The sequence below is a fragment of the Diceros bicornis genome, chromosome 24 (genome assembly GCF_020826845.1).
Source record: "Diceros bicornis minor isolate mBicDic1 chromosome 24, mDicBic1.mat.cur, whole genome shotgun sequence".
Taxonomy (NCBI): Eukaryota; Metazoa; Chordata; class Mammalia; order Perissodactyla; family Rhinocerotidae; genus Diceros; species Diceros bicornis.
In genome coordinates, this window is record NC_080763.1 from 40,738,208 (window position 1) to 40,762,370 (window position 24,163).

General features: G+C 39.8%; 1 protein-coding gene across 8 annotated transcripts in view; it reads right to left on the reverse strand.

Moving 5' to 3' along the window:
• DICER1 (dicer 1, ribonuclease III) overlaps positions 1 to 22,129 on the reverse strand; it is a 67,264-nt gene extending 45,135 nt beyond the window's left edge. For 2 of the 8 annotated variants that reach the window (XR_009223739.1, XM_058567633.1), the window contains exons 1-3: positions 21,884 to 22,128; positions 3,804 to 3,867; positions 2,774 to 2,874 (exon numbers count right to left, since the gene is read on the reverse strand). The gene's annotated coding sequence lies outside the window, so the exon portion shown is untranslated. Of the gene's footprint in view, positions 1 to 54; positions 504 to 796; positions 1,038 to 2,217; positions 2,360 to 2,773; positions 2,875 to 3,803; positions 3,868 to 21,883 lie in introns of those variants that run through there. The other 6 variants (XM_058567635.1, XM_058567634.1, XM_058567641.1 and 3 more) reach the window with 6 other exon arrangements.
• Positions 22,130 to 24,163: the final 2,034 nt, after the last annotated feature.

A 24,163-nucleotide genomic window follows, 5' to 3' on the forward strand; every position in this document is an offset into this window, starting at 1 on the left:
AAATTTGATAATGTAAAATGACAAAACAAAAACTGAGTCTTTAAAATTCCTAACCTGCAGATAGAGGGTTAGGGTTTCAAATCTCTATGTGAAAGTCCATCATCAGCTTTCCTGACTCTCAGCAGAATTTACCTGCCCCATAGAAGGGAATTTTCTGCCTTGTACTGCTTTGGTGTGTTCATTGTTATCACTCTATGAAACCAGAAAGAAAGAATCCCGCTCTTTGTTCCTTGACAACATAAACTTTGAATCTCCTGACATGTTAAATTTATAACCATGGTACAACACTGTGACTTAAGTTGTTGCATCTAAGCCAACAACAAGTCTCAAGTGTAGAGGCTCTTTTATGCATAGGCGTAATACCAAATTCTGATTTCAGAGATTAATTCATTTGACAAGAATTCAATATCCAGCTAATACGAGTATGATCTCAACTAAGTGGCACAGGAGCAAATGGCCGCAGGAGCCGAGGACTTTGGCAAGGCAGGCACGCCTGCAGCCAGACAGTACCACCATTCCATTATCCTCTCAGAAGATGGCAAGCCAAGTACCCCAGAGTACAACACAAAAGACTATCATGTTAGCATTTTCCCTGGATCAAACAGAACTATGTTCTTCATGAGAAATCATCTGCTCGTTTTCTACTGAACCAAAGCCCAACAGCACTCCTCGCACTGCACACTTAGTGCCTACTTTTCTCAACTGCACAGGCCCACAGGACGCAAAGCCGCAGGCTCATAATTCAAGCTTCTTACTCAACACAGCTGCCAAGAACCTGAAGTGAAATCTATCTTACCTCCTTTCCTGAGATCCGACGGGTCACTCTGAAGGCCCACGGCTGAGGTCTGCGGGCACGTCCCCCTGGCCGCCACGCCTGCAATACCTCTACACTTCTCCTGCGTTTCCGTAGGCTGCTTACTGGTAGGCTATTTATCCTGAGGCCTGACTCCGCACTTTTCACCCAACCCAAATGCTAATCCAAGACCAGCCAAAGACACGCTGGAAGGTGTCAGGAAGCAAGCCTAAGTCCTCGTGGTGGATGGGAATAAAAAAGGAAGGAGAAAAGACGGCACCGCAAGTCCCAAACACGCCTTCCTCCACCTCCAGAAACCACATACGGCCAGGAACCAGCAGCACCCCCTCCTCCCTACCACTGTCACCATTTCTTCTCATAGAAATAACATTAGTAATAATAATAATTAACAACTCTGCAAGAAAAACAGTTTAAAAAATAAATGAGAGGAATGTTCTATTTTTTAAAAGGGGAGGGACTATATTCTTCAAAAATATCAATATCATAAAATAGAAAGACTAGGAAAATTTTCCAGATTAAAGACTATAGAGATGACAACTAAATGCAGTAACTGATCTCAGACTGCGTCCTAGACTGCAGAACATGCATAAAGGACATTACGGAGTCCGCTGATACACCTGTAGACAACAGCATTGTTAAGTTCACTGAAGCTGATAACTGCACTATGGCTAATGTAAGAGAATATCCTTATGCTTAGGAAATATACAGTGAAGTATTTAGGAGTAAAGGGCCATGATGTATGCAACTTATTCTCAAATGGTTCAGAAAAAGAAACTACCTGTAGATACAGAGAGAGAGAGAGTATGTGCAACCGATAAAGCAAATGGGGCAAAGAGGAAAAGCACATATTCCTGTCCTATTCTTATTCTTGCAACTTTCCTGCAAGTTTGAAATTATTTCCCGATAAAGAGTTTTAAAAAGTAAATAAATAAATACGACCAAATAGACTAGGATTTCCTTGAGTATAGGAGCTGTATGTCTCACACATATTTGTATCACCCACTGTACCAAACCACGCCCTGGACATGGCAAACAAAACACTGCAGGTTTGTAGAATGAAAACAGTGTCCACATGAGTGATGTAAAAACCTTCAAACAGCTCCTATTTGCGTTTCATAATTTATATCATGTTGCATATATTCACACAGAGACACAGACATACACACCTTTTTCTTTTACTGGCACACATGCTCCAAAGAACAAGATGTGTGTCATTCTTTGCAGCTCTTAAATTTCCTGGTACAATGTACCACATATACATTTAAATATTCGATGAAGTGAATCAGAGATTCACGAATGTCCACACAATAACTAACGTAAAGAACAGAATCATTCAAAAAAAAAAAGATCAAAAGATATGTCTATTTGGTTTAGAAATTTACACCCACTCCATTCCTACTCACCCTGAAGGGGGGATGCAGGAGAGGATTTGCAAGGAAATGGAGGAGAGCAATTTGATCCTCTCAATTATATTTTCCATACGGTCATAATATTTAAATTCATTTTCATTCATTTAGTATACAGTGGCTGGCACCAGTAATACACCTTCGATTTAGGGAAAGCAAATCCAAGATTAAAAAATTCAACACGTAATCCAATAACGTGAAAACAGAAAAACCTATAATTTTGCCAATTTTTACTTTCTTTGGCATGTTTAAATAGATTTTTTTTTCCTTAACTTGGCCTTAAACAAAAGCTCTGAATCCCTGCTGGTAAGTAAAAGTTCTATAGTTTCACGGATTAACTGACTATGGTTAACTGCTTTAGCAGAGCCAACAGAGTAACTCCATGTGACTGTTTTTCAATCACAGATTTTAAATTTCTGGTCAAACAATTTACACTCATGAAATTGGTGAGGTTGTTTCATAGCTTCCATATATTATTCACTTAGAAATAACTTAGTAAAACACATGAATAAACTCTCTTCCTCTCTCCACATATGATAAATCACAGATTTACCGTTTTAATGTTTGAGATCTCTGTGTTGCTGTTGTCTGAACTGCATTTTGACATTGTGATAGCAGTTTTTTGGAAAATCACAGCATGCCCAAGCTTCTGCTCTAAAAATAAATGCAAAAATAGCGAAGTTTAAGATTCCTGTACTTAAACTGAATACAAACACATCTACAAGAGAGCCCTATTGATAAGAGGACTTGAATAAAGGCCATTATTTTGTATTAAATTTTAAACAAAGGACATTTGGATTATTTTAGGATACTAAGTCTTACTCTAAAACAAAGAACAAGAGAATGAGCTGCAATAATAGCATGCCTAATTCCCAGAGATCTGGGGGAAAGAAAAAGTTAGAGAAAAGTTCAAGAAAAGATTTCAAAATGAATACAAGGAAATCAAACAAAGTAAATAAATTCTAAAGATAGTGACTAGGAAAATAAATAAATAAAAGCATAAGTATGTGTTATTTCCTAAATTCACATATACAGAAGAAATAAAGAAGGTCATCAGAAGAGGGACTTGGCTGAGAAATCCAAATCACTACTAATAAGTATTCAATACGTGTATGGACTCTACCAGCAATTCCAATTTCTCAAAATGAAATTAAAAACACCAACTCAAAGAACAGTTAAACCCATACTATAAACTCTGTTACAGGAACACAGTTCAATGATGTTAATGTTGTGGAGAAATTTAAATTTCGGGGTGCTTCTCCTAAAAAAGATTATAAATCAAAAATGAACGAAGCATAAAGTACTGAGATGAAAAGCTTAATTTAATTAACAAATGTTGATTTTGTTAGATTTGACACCAGATTTCATTTATACTCATTAACTTACTGCAATGCCTCTATTACCACAAGCTCAGAAGAACAAATGAGCAGTGGTCTTTTACTTATCTATGTCTAGTCTAATCATTTAAATGACATTCCTGTGGAGGTTAAACTTTTCCACTTCATACACAAATTTGTTTTGCTAATCAGTTAACAAAGCAGAATGGGGAGACCTTAACACTACTTTAGCATGTACATATTTACCTCAAAATGCTGATTCTAAGTTCTTTCAGTTTCCAAGTCTGTATTAATTCATACCCTAGGTAACCTAAAAGCAATCAGAGAGAATATTTTAGAACATAAAACTCATTTTAAAAAACCAACTTTAAGAAATTACCTACTTGACAAAATTTTCATATTTAACTTAGCAGAATAAGATCTCTGAAAAAATAATCTATTGGGAGTCAAGAAAACAGCTTATGTCTGAAAGAGCTGCCCTTTAAAATTAGTAGTTATTATGTTATAATACAAATGAAAAATTTTTTAAAGTGTTAGTACAATCCAATCAGATATAAGGGGAAATTCTTGGCACTAAATTACATTTTCCCCCAGTAAAATCTGGCTTTAAAAATACTTAAACACGATGGTCAGTCAGTATGGTGCTTTGCATGAGCTGTCTTTCTATCTCCTGGTATGTCGACTTGTTTTCTAAAGCTACCTCCTACTTTGACTCTTCATTCCATTCTGCACTGTCAGCTGGTAAGATGCAAATTCAACACCCCCACATGGCCTGATGCGCCACACTCTACATCATCATCTTCTCTTTTGGTGAGGAAGATTGGCCCTGAGCTGACATCTGTGCCAGTCTTCCTCTATTCTGTATGTGGGTCGCCGCCACAGCATGGCTGATGAGTGGTGCAGGTCCACACTCGGGATGCGAACCCATGAACCTGGGCAGCTAAAGCAGAGCGTGTGAACTTAACCACTATGCCACCAGGCTGGCCCCTCTGCATCTTTTCTTAGCATATTCACCTCTTTTTTAGAAACACCATAACCAAAATAATAAACTGATAACCCTTTAAAATTTAATGCAACTCCACTATTACAAAATTATTGCTGAGTTATCCACATTATTTCCCTAGACAATTCTGTATACAGATACATTAGAAAGTTAACATGCCAATTATAATGACACCTTGTTCATAATACAGAGCCAAAAGGTCAAGTTTTCTAATTTTAATTGATGACCGCCACGATTTAAATTACCAACACGCAAACTTCTGTTGGATAGGCCCCCTTAAGATAACTCTGAAACAAAGGCAGGCCACTTACCAGACACTCAGTCAAGTTTTAGTATAAACCAACAAACTTAACCCACATTAGCATCTAAATCCAGTATAGGGCTGTGCTCTTTCAGACCAAGGTCTGCAACAAGAGGCCGCTAACTAACCCTTCTGGTCTGAAGTCTAGAGGCATCTAGAGCCTCCTTGGTGCGCATACTCAAAGTGGGTAACAGAAAACTTCCAACTTACTCGCTTTATTACAATGTGTCACAGATTCTGACGCTACTAACTTTACAAACATTACTGTCCAGATTTCATCCCTCCTCTCAGGAAGCCCAACATGCACAACTACCATAAAGTACCACAGTGCACAAAAGGAAAAAAACACACAATATCAACAAAGTGACACTAAAACACTGTCAAAAGTACTTCTTCTGTAAGCTAACAGATAAAACTAATAAAGGTTTGAAGAGTTTTTAGTTCTGAGTAACAAATATGCTATGGAGACCCCAAGGCATTATTTTAACTCTAATCGCTAAGGGCACCCTCAGCTATGGATACAAAGTAACAGGTTTATATGGTTGTTGGTATAAAGGCAAATTAAAAATAAGAGGCTTAATTCTTCCAATTGAAAATAAAGGGAAGAAACTCTTCCTCCTCCCTTTTCTTCAGAATTTCTTTCTCAATCCTTTTCAAATGTATGTGAATCTTTTTCAAAGGTAAATAAGCCTCTAGCCAGCCTCACCTCTCAGGAATGTTTCCTTAAGGACCTGTGAGCCATCTCTGAAATGTAATCGTCATGAAAGATAATGCCCCATCTCCCAGTTTCCTAGGAGGAGATGGGCCTAATTTGTCACCCGACTACAAATTGCAAAACCTACCTCCAGTCATAAATTACAAGAAAACTAGCAATTTTATCTTGAAAACATGGATGTAAAGTGTTGTAACACAACTATATGAAAGAGTAAGATTTCTTTCTGTCTTCGCGATCTCTTCCGTGAACAGCCTGTGGTGCACATCACATTCTGGTTTAATGCTTGCTCAAAAATAAAATCGTTTTCTTCCCTTCTACTCTTGTGGAGTTATTTTCTGGGTTGGAAGGAGATTTTTGTTGTTTTTCTTTTGTGGTTGTTGTTGAGGTGGCAGTGACTTATAACACTGTATAAATTTCAGGCGTACATCAGAGGAGATTTTGTTTTTAATTATATTTCCCCAACACTCCCTTTAAAAAAAAAAAAAAAGTCCAATTCTCAAATAGTATTCACGCCAAATAACAAAATTCCATTTCTCGGAACTTAAACACTAGAGAAATTCTAACGTATACTGCCCAAGTATACTAGTGAGAGGAGTTTTAAGAAGGAAGATGGAGCTAAGAAGGCAAACATTTAGCTGTGTTAACAAGGAATCTGCACATAGAAAGGATCCAAGATGTTTACAAACAACTCCTACCAACCTCCCTTTTCTAAATTAAAGTTAGAGGAGAGAGTCTCTGCTGTTTTAAGCTAACTTCATAAGCCAAGCTGATGCTCTCACCTCTGAACACTTTCAACTACACAGTCACTCCCTCCTCACAGAGGCCTTATGAGGCAAGAGGGGCACTGAGGAAGGCCAGGGGGGATGTAGAAAGCAAAGTCACTTTTTTTTAAGTATCTTTCATTTAAAATCATCTGAATGCCAGCAACGGGTCCACTGTCAGGAAGACCAAGGTTTATCAGACTCCACTAAGTTTCCCTAGGGTTGTTTCCTTGCCTGTAAAATAGGAACACCTGACTATTATGAGAACTAAATAAGATCACACAGGTTAAGCCTGGTAGAGAAAAAGGGCTTGTAACACAGAAAATGCTCAATAAATGGTAGTTTTTAATAAACCACACTACCATCTCTATCTAGAACCATTCTCAAACATTCTTAAGACTTTAAGGAACTCAAAGAAAACCTAAAATGTTTTATTAATTGTAAGATTCAGTATAGAAAACTTAAAGTATGTATCCAAGATTTTATACAGTATTTTTAACCAGATGAACCTGAAAAACCACAAACTCCAAACTACCTAGTCATTATGAATTCACAGTAGGATCAAAACCAAACAAATTTAAATCATAAAATATGGTATGTAATGTGAAATAAAATTAAATAGCTTTGTGTCCAAGAGTTCTCTTTAAAAACAAAAACAAAAAAATACTATATGCTACTTCGGTTTGGCTCCACAGACATCACTGAAAATATTACTTCACTTAACTGTTTCTTAGGCAATGAAATGGTACACAGCTGGGCAGGAAATCATCATCAAATAGACAAGTTTTAAAAATATAAAATATAAGGAAAAACAAAAAGATAGGAAATATCCAAAATATCCACAGTATATAAAATAAATATTTCAAAGATTTATCAACTACTATTTGGTGAATATAGATTATGAAAAGACTAAGGTCAAACCAAAGATTGAGAGACCAAAGAGAAAAGAAAAGGGACAATAATTTCAAGAATTTAAACACTGGTATCTTTAGCTAATACACAGCAAAAGAGAAATATTTCCATTTTTACTTTTGTCATATCTGTCATTATTAATTAGAAATCCTTGCATATTAATCTAGCCTACAATATTATCACAAACTTCACACAGAAATGCTCCCTTCAGCATTACCATTTATAATAGCAAAAAATGCCCCCCCCAACCCCGTGTCCCCCTATGTCTAACAATGAATGAGGGAATGGTTTGGTAAACCATGGTTCCTTTTACATGATGCAATTCAACTGAGCCATTAAAAATGATGACAGTTTATAATGAACAAAATGCTTATCTTATGGCATTCAAGGAAAAAAGCAGAACATTTTTATTTATAGTAAGATCGTGATTTTTGTCTTCAAGTTAAAACTAAAGAAAAGAAGGGAGGGAGGGAGGAATGGAGGAAGAGAAAATTCACCCCAAAATTGAGGATGGGATTACTACCATGAGCAATTTCTTTTTCCTTAAAATTTTCCTGCATTTTAAAATTCCCCACAGTTTAAACACTTTATTACGTTTAGAATTGGAAAATAAACTTTCAAACTGAGGATGATTTATACGAAGACAACAGTTTAGAGATACATGATTCTGTTTAAGGTATCGAAAAAGAAAACTTCTCCCTTCTTAAGCCATTAAATGTGGTAAAATTTACCCTAGTTTCTATAACTTAAACCACAAATTCACTAGCTTTCTTTTCTTGCACTACTCTATGAACCAAACAAATTTGTGGGTTTCTCTAAATCTGTAACATAAACATATTATGTTTACATTTCAACGTAATTATGCCTAAAATTAGATTTGTCCAAAATTGCAGTTGAATACAGGTCAAATACCATCTTAACAAATTCCATCCATCAAAACCTCCATATAAAAAGTATCTCTAGGCTGCCAGCCAATGGCCCACTTACTTGGAATACTTCTTAAAAAGACAACATTCCAACGTATCAAAATGGCACAGGCACCGCCCCTCCCCTTCAAGTTACCTACAATGACATTTACCCTGCAGTTTTATTTCAAGACAGGTAAATCCTTAATACAGCACTAGCTTTCAAGGTGAGTTTTAAGGTTAAAATTTGATTCCAAGTTGCTGTACTTTACTCAATAAAACATGGTTCAACAAGTGCTAGAACTTGACCCAATTCATCACTACCTTCTGCCTATCTTTTACAGCAGGGAAGAACATCCACGAGGAAGAAAGGGCCACAATCTTTTATGTCAAGCTGTTTTAAGACAATACAGTGTGAACATTTTAACAGTAAAGAGACGTCAGTCCTGAGACAGAATGAGCCCAAGCGACTGCCGAGTATGATGGATGTTTAATCAACGCTGAGTCAGGAGAGCCAACATATCAAAAGTTCCGGGCAAGAGGTGCAGCACGACATCACAGCTGTGTGCAACCACTCATGTCATCTGCCTTCCCTATAACTCCAGAACCAGGACGTCCCAATCTCTACAGATGAGCTTCTACTGCTGGGGCCCCTCCCCCACTCACCCACCCCAAACTTTCCCTAAAAGCCTGACGACTCTCCTCTCACCCAGCACACATGAACTATACCACCAAATCGGGGCCTAATTATACCTTCTGCTCCATATTAGATGTTATTGCTTGCTATGCCCCCCCAAAATTGTAAGATCTTTGAAAGGAAAGACACTCTCATACTTGACACATAGAATTTAAGGAAAGCTGGAAATATCCATAATATATTTTCATTAATTATTAATTATAATTCTGTGGTGAGAATAAACCTTATTGCTCTAACAAATTAAGATATATCTTTCTGTAAGTTGAATAAAAAATTCAATTCAGATACTTCCTACTTTCAAAAGACTTTAAACAATCCATATTATTTTAACAAGTTTAATGCCCCCATCCTTGTTCCCACACCCCACAAAAGTTCAGGGCTGACCTGAAAAAGCTGGAAAGGCATCAATTTGTACAATGATAATTTTGACATCATCCAACTATACCCATCCTCCTATCACAGTCCTCCTCCAGGAACTCCAACCTACAGAATCCTCTTCCACATTAATGCAGTCTGATCTGACACTAACCTTGAAAATGTTTCAGCAACAATTTAAAGTTCCAAAGTTACATAGTATAATTGGAAAAACCCAGATTCAAATAATACTTCTCATTAATTTTTCATTTTAGAAACTGTACTTTATTAAGTTTAAAATACATATAAAACTCTATGCAACGTCAACTAATAATGTAGAAGGAATGACAGAAAAATCACCATTTTTAACCATCACATTAGTAATTGAGGCAAGAATCACTAATGAATGCTACAACTATTGGGTAAAGGTTACAAAAGAATACTTACATTGTCTCAAAGTATCTCTGCACAGATTACCTACTAATTCAGATGAAAATTGATATTTTTACACTGGAAAAGCCTGACAGATACCACCTTAACTCAAGTGACAAACATCACCAATATTGGGACAGACAGACAGAAAACATGTACCTCCTACTGAGAAAGAAATATCATGTATGTCAGAAGTGCAAAACCTGAATCTAATCATGAGGAAACATGAGAACCAAACCTGAGATTCATTTTACAAAACAACGGGCTTGTGCTCTTCAAAAATGTCAGTATCATAAAAGATAAAAGCTGAGAAATTATTCCAGATTAAAAGAGTAAAGAGACGTGACAACTAAATGCAGTGCACATCCCTGGACTGAGTCTTCTATCAGGGAAGGAAAACCGCGATCAAGGACATTACTGGGATGAAGGGGGATCAGAATACGCCACCCCGAAATATGCCACTTGGGCATAAGGACTGTCCTGAGCTGAAGGCAACAGAGAAACAACACAGGAGGCATTCAAGAGACTGTTCTTGTTCTTAGAAAACATATCTTGAATATTTAGCAATGAAGAGCCTAACACCTGTTACTACCAAAGGGTTCAGAAAAACAATAATGATATGCAGAGAGAGAGAGAGAATACAAATGTGGCAAAATGTTAATTACTGGTAAACGTAGGGAATTCTTTATACTGTTTCTACAACTGGTAAGTTTGAAAATATTTTAAAACAAAGTTAAAAACAAAACTCTACTAAACACTGATATATATGTTTGGCTATCAGTAGAACACAGAAAAATGGAACTTATCCAATTTTATTTCAGAGTAGTATAAAAAGTAATATTTAAGGTGGTTTTCCCCACTTAAACTTTTGTTTTACCTCCTGCCCCTTAAATTATTCATTCATGCATTCAACAAGTATTTATTAAGCAAGACATCTCGAATGCAAATTTGTATTCTGGAGAAGGTGAGAAGTGGACTTGAGTTCCGTTTTGGAGAATGAGTAGTCATAAGTACTGGCAGGGTGGGGGTAGAGGACATCCTGGGGGAGAGGAGCCAGCAGGTGGAGAAGCACTTAAACAGAAAGAAGGCAGGTCACGCTGAGGAAACGACAAGCAGTGTGCTGGAGCTCTCATCCCACGGGAGGATGATGCAACAACGCAAGTGGTGAGACAAGCAGCAGCTGGATCATAAAGGGCCTTATAACAGAGCTCGACGGGGATTTGAACCTCATCCTGGGGGCTTCAAGCGAGATTCCAGCCTCTGCCTTTTTAGTCTCAGTGCACACCAAGAGTTCTCACCTAGTTAATCTCAGCCCAAGAACAACTCTCTGGCCAAGGCCCACAGTCAAGAACATCGGAACACAACGAAGAGTCTCCCAAACTTGAGTCTTTCCTTCAGAGAAGACGTTCCTTTTCCTGGTTACAATCACTGCCTCTACTCATAGTGGTTTGCCTGGAACTGTCCCTGTTTGTGCACTGGAAGTCCCTTGTCCTGGGAACCACCCATCCACCTACCCCAACTGTGGACAAATCAGGATGGTTTGTGACCCCATCTCTAGCTCCAGTTCTCTATACTTGACTGCCTACCGCACATTTCCACTCAAGAAATGTACACATTTCTTAAGATATATTTCATACTTTACTACTTATTTTCATTGTCACCATCACTTAGAAACAATCCTTCAAAGAACAACAAAGAATATGTAATTATAATTCATTAGTCAAATTAATCCAAAGTGAATTTTGGCCAAAGATTAAAAATTCAGCTTCCAATCTAATTACAGATTTCACATACCAACAGCTTTTGAATATCATTAGTTTTCAGGGAACTAACTTTGTCCATATAAATCACACTTGTGCCTAAATTTTAAGAGTACAAAAAGCCTAATTTAAGTGGCATTAACCACTGCCTATTCTTCCATACACCACAACAAAGAGTATTCTTTATATTAAATCACTTAATGATCTCTTGAAAAGTTGTAATTTTTCCAAATGGAGCAAAGGTTTATCTGGTTATTTTTATTTTTAGTATCAATTATTTCTTAGGGGCCACCAAGGAAATACTTGAGATTAAGTGGACACACAATTTACCTAAACTAACATCTAAAGAAACAGAAAATTTGAAACGGCCTATAGCTTTTAAAGAAACTTGATTATTAAAAGTTGATTAGAAAACTCCAAGCCCAGATGGCTTCACTAGTGAATTCTTCTAAACATTTAAAGAATAACTCCAATCTTAAAAAGAAACTCTTCAGGAGGACAGAAATAAGAGGGAATACTTCCCAACTCTTTGCACGAGACCAGCATAAACTTGACACCAAAACCTGACAAGGACATTACAAGAAAGTAAAATTATAGACCTATCTCTCAAACAAAAAATGTAAAAATATTAAACAAAATATGAGCAAATAGAATCCAGGAATATATAAAAAGGATAATGCATCATGACCAGCTGTGGTTTATCATAGGAATGTAAGGATGGCTTAACATTAAAAACTCAACTGATTTATGAAGGCAGTATAAAGCTATAATAATTAAGGCAGTGTGGGTACTGGCACTAGAATAGACAATGCAACAGAACAGAACATGGAGAAAAAGACCCATACATATACGGTCACTCACTTAATGGCAAGAACAATACTGTAGTACAGTAGGGAAAGGATGATCTTTTCAAACAAAAGCTAGGTTAATTATGTATCCAGATGGAAAAGTGAATCTTGACCCCTACCTCACATCATATACAAAAATCAGTGCCAGCTGGATTACAGATAGAAAGGTACAAAGTAAAACAATAAAGTTATTAGAAAAAAACATAGGAGAATACCTTCATGTCCCTGGAGAGAGCAAAACTTTCTTAAAACATAAATGCATTAATCATAAAAGGAAAAAATTGACAAACTGGACTACATTAAAATTAAGAACTTCTGTTTATTAAATGATCTGGTTAAGAGAGTGAATAAACAAGCGAGAGTAGGAGATAGAGAAACAACTCCTACAAATTGGTAAGAAAAAGGCAGACAAGCAAACAGAGAGTGGGCAAAGGACTTCACAGCACAAGATATCAAAATGGTCACTAAACTTCATAAGCAATTAGAGTAATGCAAATTAAACCACAATGAGCTACAACCACACACCCATCAGAATAGCTAAAATGAAGCAGACAGACAATATCGAGTGTGGGGGAGAACGCGGAGTTTAGAGAACTTTCATACACTGCTGGTAGAACTGTAAACTGGAAGTATCTGCTGAAGCTGAATATATACATACCCTATAACCCAAGTAATTCCATTGCTAAGTGTACCCAACTGAAACATGTACATATATTCACGAAAAGACATGCACAAGAATGTTCAGAACTGCACTATCCATAATCATCAAAACTGAAAACAAGCCAAATGTCCATAACAGACAAGTAAATATCGACATATTCATACAATACTATAACTAGATGATGCAACAAGGAATGAATCTCACAAACTTAAAATGGTAAGTTAAAGAAACCCAACACAAAAGCTAACATAAAACCACACCATATGACTTCCATTAAAGTAAAAATAAGGAAAAGTAATTAAGTCAGTATGAAAAAGTAATTAAGTCAGTATGATGTGTACTTTTGGGGGGGGGGTGTAGTGCCTGGGAGAGGGCACTGAGAGGAGCTTATAAAATACTGGTCATGTTTGTTCATTGATCTGGGCACTAGTTACAGGTGTGTTCACTTCACGTATCCTTATAATTGATGCACTTTCCGACATATCAACTAAAATTGATTTCATTTAAAGTTTATTTTAAAAGAGAAGCAAACAATCTTTAATATAGTATGTAAAAATTCTTCATTTACCATGGTGAGATTTTGGTAAAACCCCCAGAATAAGAGGGGAAGGGAGAATATTTACCCTTATTGAGCACTTAAATTCTATTATCTCGTTTAATCCTCAAAACAACATCAAGGCAAGTATTATCTCCATTTTACAGGGATCTGAAATAACTTACCCAAGGACAGTTGACTAATAAATGGGAAAAGTGGAATTCTACTTAAAATTTTGTCTTTTACTTCCACAATATACAATACGCTATGGTCTCATGGGAGGTGTCTATTTACACCCATCTGCCAGTCAATGTAAGTTGCATCTCGATGTGTTCCTTTTGATCTCCCTTGGGGGTTGAAAAAGAGTGGACCCAGAAGCAAACTGAATATTCTATTTTTAACTGAATCTGCATAAACACATATAAGTAAACACTGCTTTAATTGTAAAGCCTTAGCAACTGCAATCAGCCCTGTCCAATGGCATTTCTCTTGGCCTTTGTAGTCTGGAACATAGGGCTCAATAAATAACAACCACTGACTACAGAGCTCACCGTCTTTCCCAGTATCTGTATTCCATTCAGCTGAAGACTAAACATGATTTACTGCTTGACACAAACACTACATAATGACTTCTCTCTCTAGTGAAAGGAAGAGTGCTACCTTAAGAGAGATTATCATCATAAAGGGGGCTCAAACATAGTGAAATAAACTAGATAAATTAATATTGCAGAAACTAGAGTGGACTGCGTAACTTTTTCCTCACTCAATACAGATAAGAGGTAAGCATTTTGCCAGAGCATCCGCTGCTGAGGCAAGACAGAGATTTCATATGTGTATATACCTATGTAAAAGTGCGTGTGTGTGTGTATGTGTGTGCATGCTAAAGAAGCCTTAAGAAAATTATCGATTTCCCTACTCTTGGCCAAAGGATGGACCTAACTCATGTAAAAAACTTTCCGGAATTCTCCTAACGTCCAGCAATGAAAAAGCTAGGGATTTACAAAGATTGAGTATGAAAACAATATTCTCCTTCAGAATTCTGTCATATGTTGATAGAAACTTTTTTTAACAAGTGTACCCCAAAAGGAAAGCATCCTTTGACAACACCTCATTTCACATATTTTATTGAAGAAGGGTTGGAAACTAAAGTCCATATATTACATAAGCAATAAAGAATTAATGACTCTTTTAAGATGGTAATAGTGTTTAGAAATTACAGCTTGCCTTGACTCCAGTTCAATTTACATACTGCATTTAAATGCCTAATTTAGGTTGTTCTATTATTTGTTCATATATTTTAATCAACAAAATTCTGCATTTTTCTTAAAACACTCAAAATTATGTTTGGTCTAAGATTAATAAATTACTTGAGTTTGTTACATGTAACAGGTACATATAAAGATTCAAGAATTGGGTTTTTTTTCTTTTTAATGTTAGCTGTACAATATACAAGACCCTGAAAGAAAGCTAGGTAATCTCAGCACAGTGTTACATACAAAACACAACCTTTTAAAATTAAAATACAAGAGCGCCTATGAGATACTTTTTCCTCATTAACAGTATCAGAGGCCTCTCAACGGGTCACTTGCTCTTCGTCATATTGATCAGATCGAAAGCTTTAAACAGTTCCTGTCAGATTCTCATTCATTAACAAATATTTACTAAGCTGTACTAGATGCACAGATAGAAGATGAAAAGGCTCAGCTGTCTCTGAAAGATTCTGCCATTCACTCAAGGCACAACACGACTTTACCTACTTGTCAAGCCTTATTTCCCAGGGTCTTCATCTCACATTTCCTACTCAGAACATCTCACAATCCCATCATCTACTCTCCTGTGGTCACTGTATACAAATCTTAGTGCTCAACAATGCAGTCTCTTCCCCATGTCTCACATTTAGTTTAGAGTCTCAGCCTGAAATGGAGAAGTCCCTGAATTATATGGGCACTTCAAAGATCACCGACTATAAGATCTCTTGGAGACCTGTAAATGTTATCATTTTAAAAGTGGGAAAATTAAAACAAAGTCTAGAAAGGCCAGGCTGACCTGCCCTTAACACACAGCTTGTTACTTAGAAGTAAAGCCAAATGAAAACCCAGGTTTCTTAACCACGCATTATTTTACACTGTTCACTGAATGCCACCAATCACATCTGCCTCCATTATCTGGAATGTTGTGGTTGTTCTTTTGTTAACCTATGACCTGTCCTTACATGTGCAGACATAGCCTAAATCAGCATCTATGGATGGGGTTCAGGAGGCATCCCTGTACCTCCTATAACTGTATATAAAAGTACGAGTATGTACGTGTACATTTCTCTGGGGATAAGATTCATATCTTTCATCAAATCAGGGATCTCCAAAGAGTAAGAACCACTGGCCTACATCAAGTGCACATGACAGACATTTAAACAGTGTGCACTGGTCTGAAACAGAGATTCAAGGACAATGCATTTATTTGTGCTTAATAGAAGAATAACGGTTATTTAGGGAAAGTTAGCAATATTTAAGGCACTATGACACTTGGTATCATTATTATAGAGACACAACTAAGACAGCTGAACAATCTGATCCAGTATACACATCCTCGATACAGAAAACTTGTCTGTGAAATATTACTCTCAAAGACTCTTTCCTTTCTCATCTTCCATTATAAAACTGGACATACATCTTAATATTTATAATTTGGGGGGAAAAAAATCACAACATAATCTAATCACATTAAGAACATAGCAAAATTTTCTCTAACGTACATATTTAAAGCAAAATAATATCAGCTAAATTTTTTCAAGTAGTAGTTACGTGCTAGAACTGGGCTAAGAGTTTAAGAAGCTCATTTTTTTCCTCGCAACCTCAAGAAGTAGACACTATTATTATGACCAGTTTACAGATGAGGAAGCTGACTCAGAGAGGGTGCCATACACCCTGTGTTCTTCAGCTATAAATTGGAGAAATAAGAATTTGAACTCTGGTCTCTCTGACAGCAAGGACTTGCTCTTACACATCCCTCTAATGCTGTAATAAAACATTAATATTTAATTTTGCAAAGTGGAAAAAGCTTAAAATACCACTGATCAGAACTACCCAGGAGCGACGGCTGTGCAGCAGGATGTGTGCAAGGAGGAGAGGCCATTCAAATCTCTGGGTTCATCATGTTAATCTTGTCCTCCAGGCTGTTACCAACAGAAGGAAGAGAGAAATTCTGGAATCCCAAAATATCTCAGTGTACCGGCTAAGCTGACTGCCTTTCTTTTCCCTTCAGATAGGGTTACCGATCTAACTCCTTAATCACAGAACCTTTCTACATCACTGCAGAGATCAGTCTCTAAATTGAGATCCTTCTCTCATTATTTGAGTTCTTTAAGTACGTTATCTCTTAACTTGTGAACTGGTTTGCTGACATTTTCTAATGCCCAAAAGAATTTCCAAATGTGTTTTCAAAATCCCTACTTCACTGTACACACTGAGCTGTCACCTAAAAAAGAACCACCACCACAACTATCAGGGGTAGCCTGCTTCAACAATGAGAAAGCCTAGAGTGGCAGTAAAACTCCCAACTCTTACAGCAACCTTCTTCTACAGAATGCTTAACACTCCTCTCAGCCCACAATGTTTCTACGCACCTAATCATATGTACCTCACAAATGGAGAACCAGGCAGCATGATCTGTCCAAAACCCGAACAGTAATGATCTTTTCAAAAGCCTTAATATACAAGCAATATTATTCTCCATAAAACTGTGTTAGTTTCTAGTACAGTAATGCATGGCATAAGGACGTTTCGGTCGACAACAGACCGCATATAAGACAGTGGCCCCATAAGATTAGCACTGTACAGCCTAGGTGTGTAGTGGGCTACGTAAGTACATTCGATGATGTTCGCACAACGACGAAATTACCTAACAATGCATTTCCCAGAACGTATCCCCATGAATAAGCGCTGCAGGACAGTACTGCAGAAAGTGCTATAAAGACAAACTACTTTATTCACTCAACAAACCTGAGCACCTTCTAGTGCCAGGCACTGTCCTGTTCCATCCTTACTATCCTTACTATTCTATACACCTTAACACAGCCAAGACACCGAATGGCACTTTGAGCCTCAAAAGTCAAAACATTAAGGCCAAAATTGAAGACTTGCATGTATTATTTCTAATAACAGTCTTACCGGCATCCTCAGACAATGTTTCCTGGTGGCATCTTCTCAGCCACTTATTTAAAATGTACAGCAACGTTGCATACTGAAGGAGAACCAACAATTCACTGACAATTTTAGATAAACAGGAAAGCCGTTTTGTACTCAGAATTTATTTCAACAAAGGCCTTCTTTCTTGACTGAAAACTTCAATTTCAGCAGCTGGACCTCAAAAATAATGCTCTTCTCTCCATCGTGCTCGAGTCCTACTTTCATCCATCGTGCTTGAGTCCTACTTTCTAGACCAGCACATATTCCTAAGGATGGGCAGAGAGAATGTGGAAAACCCTGACAGCCTGTACCGTCCAGAAAGGAGTGCATCTGTGAATGGACTCCTATCCAGCATCTGGCAAAAGCCTGAATGAGACAATTGGTATTTGACAGACGGCATATGAAAGATAAACTAACTAAATTCTAATAATTCAAGTCACCAGAACAATGTACACCTCTATTACTAAAGCTTTTCTATTATGCCTGAGGCTTTTATCCAGTTTCTCTAAAATGGCACGTGAAAAATGTTTCTCTATCACTGTAAAATGTAAAACATTTTCTCCACATATTGTTAATGTCATTTTATGTAAGAATTTAAACTCTTATTCTTCATACGAGAGAAAAGTCTGCTTCTCCTGATTAATTGGTATACTTCCTTTCATTCATCAATGCCAACTATAATTAGTCCTGTTTCCTCTCTTGCTTTGACTAATAAAATTTTTTTAAAAAAGCCTTGAGTTACAGCAGATGCTGAGCTATCCTTCCCCAAGCTCCTCATCAAATTCCCTGCAGCTCCCTCCACTCTACCCCTCAATCTTTACCTTTATTTTCATAGTCCTCTCAAACACCTATTCTATGACCATCTCAAATCCTTTCTTGAAGTAGACAAATAATAAAACATCTGCATCCATTGGGCTTTTAGAATGAGCTAAACTCCTAAACATCTAAAAAGCAGAGCAGAAGGTAAACAGGATAAGCCACTTGGCTCCAACTCACTTTTTGCACAAGTTCAACGCGGACCTTACTGGTGCCTTCCTCAGCATGCAACAGAGCCAACACAGCTCCATGATGATCAACTGAACAAATCCAGTTATCTGAATATCTACCCGCCAAACACTAAGAGGAACTGAGATCATAAAAAAGAGTAAATCCTGGGCCTCAAGGAGATTAAGGTCTTTTACTGACACAGAGGAATTGTTTGTAGGAAAGTATAACTATCTGAAACAGCCCTGAAAAAACTCATATTGCAATAAATGCCGAGTCTAGTGTTTTGATGATCAAGAAACAATCTGACCACTTCTGGGTATATACCCAAAAGAAGTGAAAGCAGGGACTCAAACAGATATTTGTAAACCCATGTTCATAGCAGCTTTATTCACAATAGCCAAAAGGTAGAAGCAACCCAAGTGTCCATCGATGGACACACAGATAAGCAAAATGTGGTGTGCGTATATACAAAACGAAGTATTATTCAACCTTAAAAAGAAAGGAAATTCTGACACATGCTACAACATGAATGAATCCTGAAGATGCTATGCTAAGTGAAACAAGCCAGTCACAAAAGGACAAATACTGTATGATTCCACTCATATGAGGTTCCAAGAGTAGTCAGATTCATAGAGACAGAAGTCAGAAGAGTGGTTACCTGGGGCTGGGAGGAGGGTGGAATGGGGAGTTAGTGTTTAATGAATAGAGCTTCAGCTGAGGAAGATGAAAAAGATCTGGAGATGGATGGTGGTGATGGTTGCAAAACAATGTGAATGTACTTAGTGCCACAAACTGTACACTTAAAAAGGGTTAGAACAGTAAATTTTGTTATGTATATTTGACCACCAAAAAAAAAATCTGACTTATTCAGATAATCAGAGGTCCCCTGAACATTTAAGGGTAGACAGTTTCACTTATTCAACAAGTATTAGCTAAGGTCTGACCTATGTGTTATGCAGGTTTTCCCCTAAAATCCACTTGGAATAGCAATGCAATACAACACAAGGACTCTGAAATCAAACCATGATTCAATCCTGGCTCTGCCACTTCTAGAACCATAACTTGGGGCAACTATCTCCGAGTCCTAGTTTCCTTGCGTGTACAATAAGGACAGTGTTGAGTTTGTCTCAGGGTCACCATGAAGATTAAATGAGAACGGATATAGAGGCACCTGAAACATCCTGGCACATAATAAGCAGGCACTTATAAACGTTATCATTCTCTCCTTTGCCACAGTGATGACCACAGGAAGCTAAGGTCACAAGTGAGAGAATGTCTATGAAAAACCTACTTTCTCAAACAAAACAAGCATCTCCTGTGTCAGACAGTGGCCGGGAATAAATATCTCAGTGCCATAAAAGTCATCCTTCCTAGAAGGCAGCACTACTCTAAAAGTACAACCCACCATGTAACACCACAACATCACCATCTAACAAGAATCATGAACCACATCAAAATAAAAGCCTTCCAAAGCCAAGACAACAAAACTCAGCAACGGCAAAACCGCCTCGTTATACAACTCACACACGGGGCCTCAGACCTAGCACAGCAGACAACTGAACCTTCAGTGATGAGATGAGAGCATAAAAAGTAAAACAAGCCCTTACTAAAATAACTGCAGGAAAAGACGGTCTTTTCTCCCCAAATTAAATTCAACTAATACATCTTTACTTAAAACAGCATTTTGATGCCATGAATTAATCCATGAACCAAAATTACCAATTTAAATGTTTACAGCGACCCTATTAAAAGCAACCTTTTAGTATTTCTAATCTATAGACAGTTTTATAAAATATGGCCTAAAATAAAGTTTCAAAACAATTATGTGTGTGTGTGTATATACAGCACATATGACACATAATATACACGTGCCACAGGTAGCTAGCTAGCTTTAAAGACACTCTGCAAAATAAAGACACTCTGCAAAATAAACAGATTATTCTAGAACCTAGCTAGTTCCAAAGATATTAGTGATACTAAAATTACAACTTACTAGCAGCCTCATTCAGAATCCTGTACCATCATCCATCCTTCAATAAATTATTGGAGCTCTTGGTTAAGATGGGTATTTTTATTTAGAAAACTTAATGTTTACACCAACACATTTTCAACTTAACCTTTTATTAAAGCATTTTTTTAAAAAATACTTTCCAAGTTTCTTAACTCCTAACTTCTGCCGTTTTCCCTTCACTGAGTGCGCTGTACTTGAAAAACAAGCGACACGAAGACAACTGAAAATCAAAACCGTCAAGATTCAGAAAATCCAAAGACAGAAGCATCTCAAAGACACAGACTTCAAAGTAACACTCTTGAATAAGATGAATGTTTTTAAACCGTGAAAGTCTAAGAACGCTTAGACTTATCTTGTGGGTCAGTAACGTGTCCCTTTAAGCACGACTTCCCCACAAAAGCACTGACCGAACACCATAGAGCCAGGAGTCCCCACTCATCTGTTTTTGCAAATCTTCAGGCTATTAAAGATGCATTAAGTGGTTTGTTAGCTCCGTGCTGCGGGCAAAGCCATCGGGGCAGCTCAGCTTTTCTAGACAATCTACAGAAATCTCACGGTCTAACTTAAAACATACACTGATTTCCTAAAGATTAAAAATCCTTAAGAAAGGCTCCTTGGGCAGGGTCCAGGCGTTTGGGTACAAAAACATCGGAGGGGAGGGGCGGAAAGATGGCCTCGGCCACCCGCCCCGTGGGACCCAGATCTGGTCACCTGCCAATAAACACGAACAATCCTCCGCGGGCGGGCCCCGAAGCTCGCGCTTTCCTGCCAGCACCGACAGCCCGGCTTCCTTCCCTCCCAGCCCTCTCCAAGGGGTCCGCGGAGGCCCAGCGGAGCGGCCCCCAGCAGGGCAGGGCCCGAGGATGCTCCAGGTGCCGCTGCGCACTCCGCACCTCTCGGTGCGCCACCCGACCCGTCAGAGCCCCGCTCTCCACGGGCTGCGGGCGAGCGGGGAGGACAGGCTCCAGTCCGCGTGCCCACCCGCTGCCCGGGCGAGCGCACGGGGTCCCTCCACAGCGCCCACCCAGAGGGCCGCCGCGGTCGGGGAGGCGCAGAGCCCGGCGGGGGCCCCGACCCCGCAGGCCGCGCCGCCCGGGACCAGGCGAGGCCGCGCATCGGCCCGCGCCGGTGTCCCCCGCGGGCCAGGCCGGAGCGCGGGCCCAGCGCGCCCATGCGGGCCTCGGCGTGGAGGCGGGCGCGGGGCCGGGCGGCGCCGCTCCCCGCCCCGACACAAAGCGGCTCCGCGGGAGCCCGCCTCACCTGCAGCACGGGGCGCCGCGGGCCTTCGAGAACCATCGGACCCCGCTCCGGCGCGCGCGTCACAGCCCAGGCCTCCCGGTGCCGCCCGGCGCCGCCGCCGCCGCCGCCATTTCCTCCCGCTCGCCGTCGCCGCGTCCCCGCTGTCAGGTTACTCCATTCACCTGGGCCTGGAGCCGCCTGCGCCGCGCCGCGACCCCTCCCGCTGGCGCCTGCGGAGACTGCGCAGCGCCCGGCTCGCCCGCAGCCCGCGCACGGCCCGCGGCAACGGCGCACCGCCGCTTGGAGAATCCCACCGGCGCCCGCGCCGCCCCGCCGCGCCCCCACGCTCCGCTCGCCCGCGCCGGCATGAGAGCGGGCCTGTGATTGGACGCGGCGCGGCGGTGAAAGGTTAACCCCGGCCCCCCAGCCACTCAGGAGCCGGGAGACAGCGGACGCGGGCGGCGGAGGCCCAGGCGGCGTTTGCGGCCCAGCGCCGGGACTGGAGCCGGCCGCCCACCGCCCGCCGCCTCTGCAGCCCCCGGGCCCCGCGCGCTGAGGCGGCGGACGCTCGCAGGCTGGCAGAACTTCCTGGCTCTCTGCATTCGCCCGCCTCCATTGTTGCCCGTCTGGCACCCACCGCCCCCTAAACGTGGCCCTGCCCCCCGGCGGTGATTGTTCTCCCGAGGGCTGCGCGCCCCTTTTGCCACTCCCCCCTTCACTTTGTCAAGACCTTCCCGCTTGCCTGCTCGTCCCCCGCGTTAGTGGTGCAGGGCCCTCCGCAATTGGGGAGACGACAAACCCCACCCCACTCCCACCCCGGAACAGGGATAACCAGAAAACGAGATGGGGACAGCGGCCCCGGTTATGTAAGTCGTTCATTTGCTGGGGTCGCAACCGTGTACCATACCTTGTAGCTGTGAATTAAAACCTGGAGGTCAATTAGGTGACTAGCTTAAAGAAAGTCCTGTTAGTTTATCCCAAAGTGTAGGCAGCTCTGCCAGAGGACTCAGTGATACACTGGTTTACTGCAGAGGAGGGATGGTACCAGCAACCATACTTCTGCTAGTAAGAGTTAGCTCTTGGCACCTACTCCCCAGACTGTCTGGGTTTGCGCGGTTCCATACAGTGGTTACTAGCCCCGTGTGCCTACTGAGCACTAAAAATATGGGTAGTGCTAATTGAGACGTGCTAGTTGGAGCTCAGATGTATGTGTTCTTTACCAAAAGAGAATGTAAAACATCTCACAAATAACTTCTTATATTGATTACATGTGGAAGTGATGTTTTTGATATATTGGGATAAATCTAGTTTCATTTTTTTTAATGTGAGTAATAGAAAAATTTTAATGTCTTAGGTGGCTAGCGTGAATTGACCAGGGTAGTGTAAGCCTGTGATCTTTATGTGGAGCCTGTGAGGTAGGTGCTGTGATTGCCCCCTGTTTTAACAGATGAAGAAAATTAATAACCTCCATCAGGTAAGCAGCTACTAAGTGAATAACTGAGATTTGAACCCGGGTAGTCTGGCTTCAGGGCTGATGTATTCAGTCACTGCGGTGATCAAATTTTAATCATATATTTACTGTAAATTGGTCAGATAGAAGTTTCACCTAAACATAGAATGTTCATGGGCAAAATTAGGAAGTAGTCAGAATGCTCTTGGCAGACCTCCGTAAAAATAATGTTTCTTGTATGTCAAGCACTGTGGGCAGTAGACCTCCCCAGTCATATGCGTAAAGGCTTTTGGGAGATAATCCTTTATGAGAAGGATGGCATCTCAAGGCGGGGGTAGGCACCACGGTCCACTAGCAGTGGAAATTTGTGGGCAGGTAAAACTTGCATCCCCTCCTGCTGTTGCCTCAGTCTGTCAAGATCAGCTGGGTTTCTCCATCAGCAGGTTTGTCTGATTTTCATCAATTTTTTTAATTTTTGAAATAAGTGGTACAACAACTCGATTAAAACATGGGCAGAGGATCTGAACAGAGATTCTCCAAAGAAGATATACAGATGGCCAACAGGCGAATGAAAAGATGTTCAACATCACTAATTATTAGGGAAATGCAAATCAAAACCACAGTGAGGTATCACCTCATGCCCATCAGAATGGCTAGAAGACAAGAAATAACAAGTGTTGGAGAGGATGTGGAAAAAAGGGAACCCTCATAGACTGCTGGTGGGAATGTAAACTGGTGCAGCCACTATGGAAAACAGCAGATTCCTCAAAAAATTAAAAATAGAGCTACAATATGATCCAGCTATTCCACTTCTAGGTATTTATCCAGTGAACACAAAAACACTAATTTGA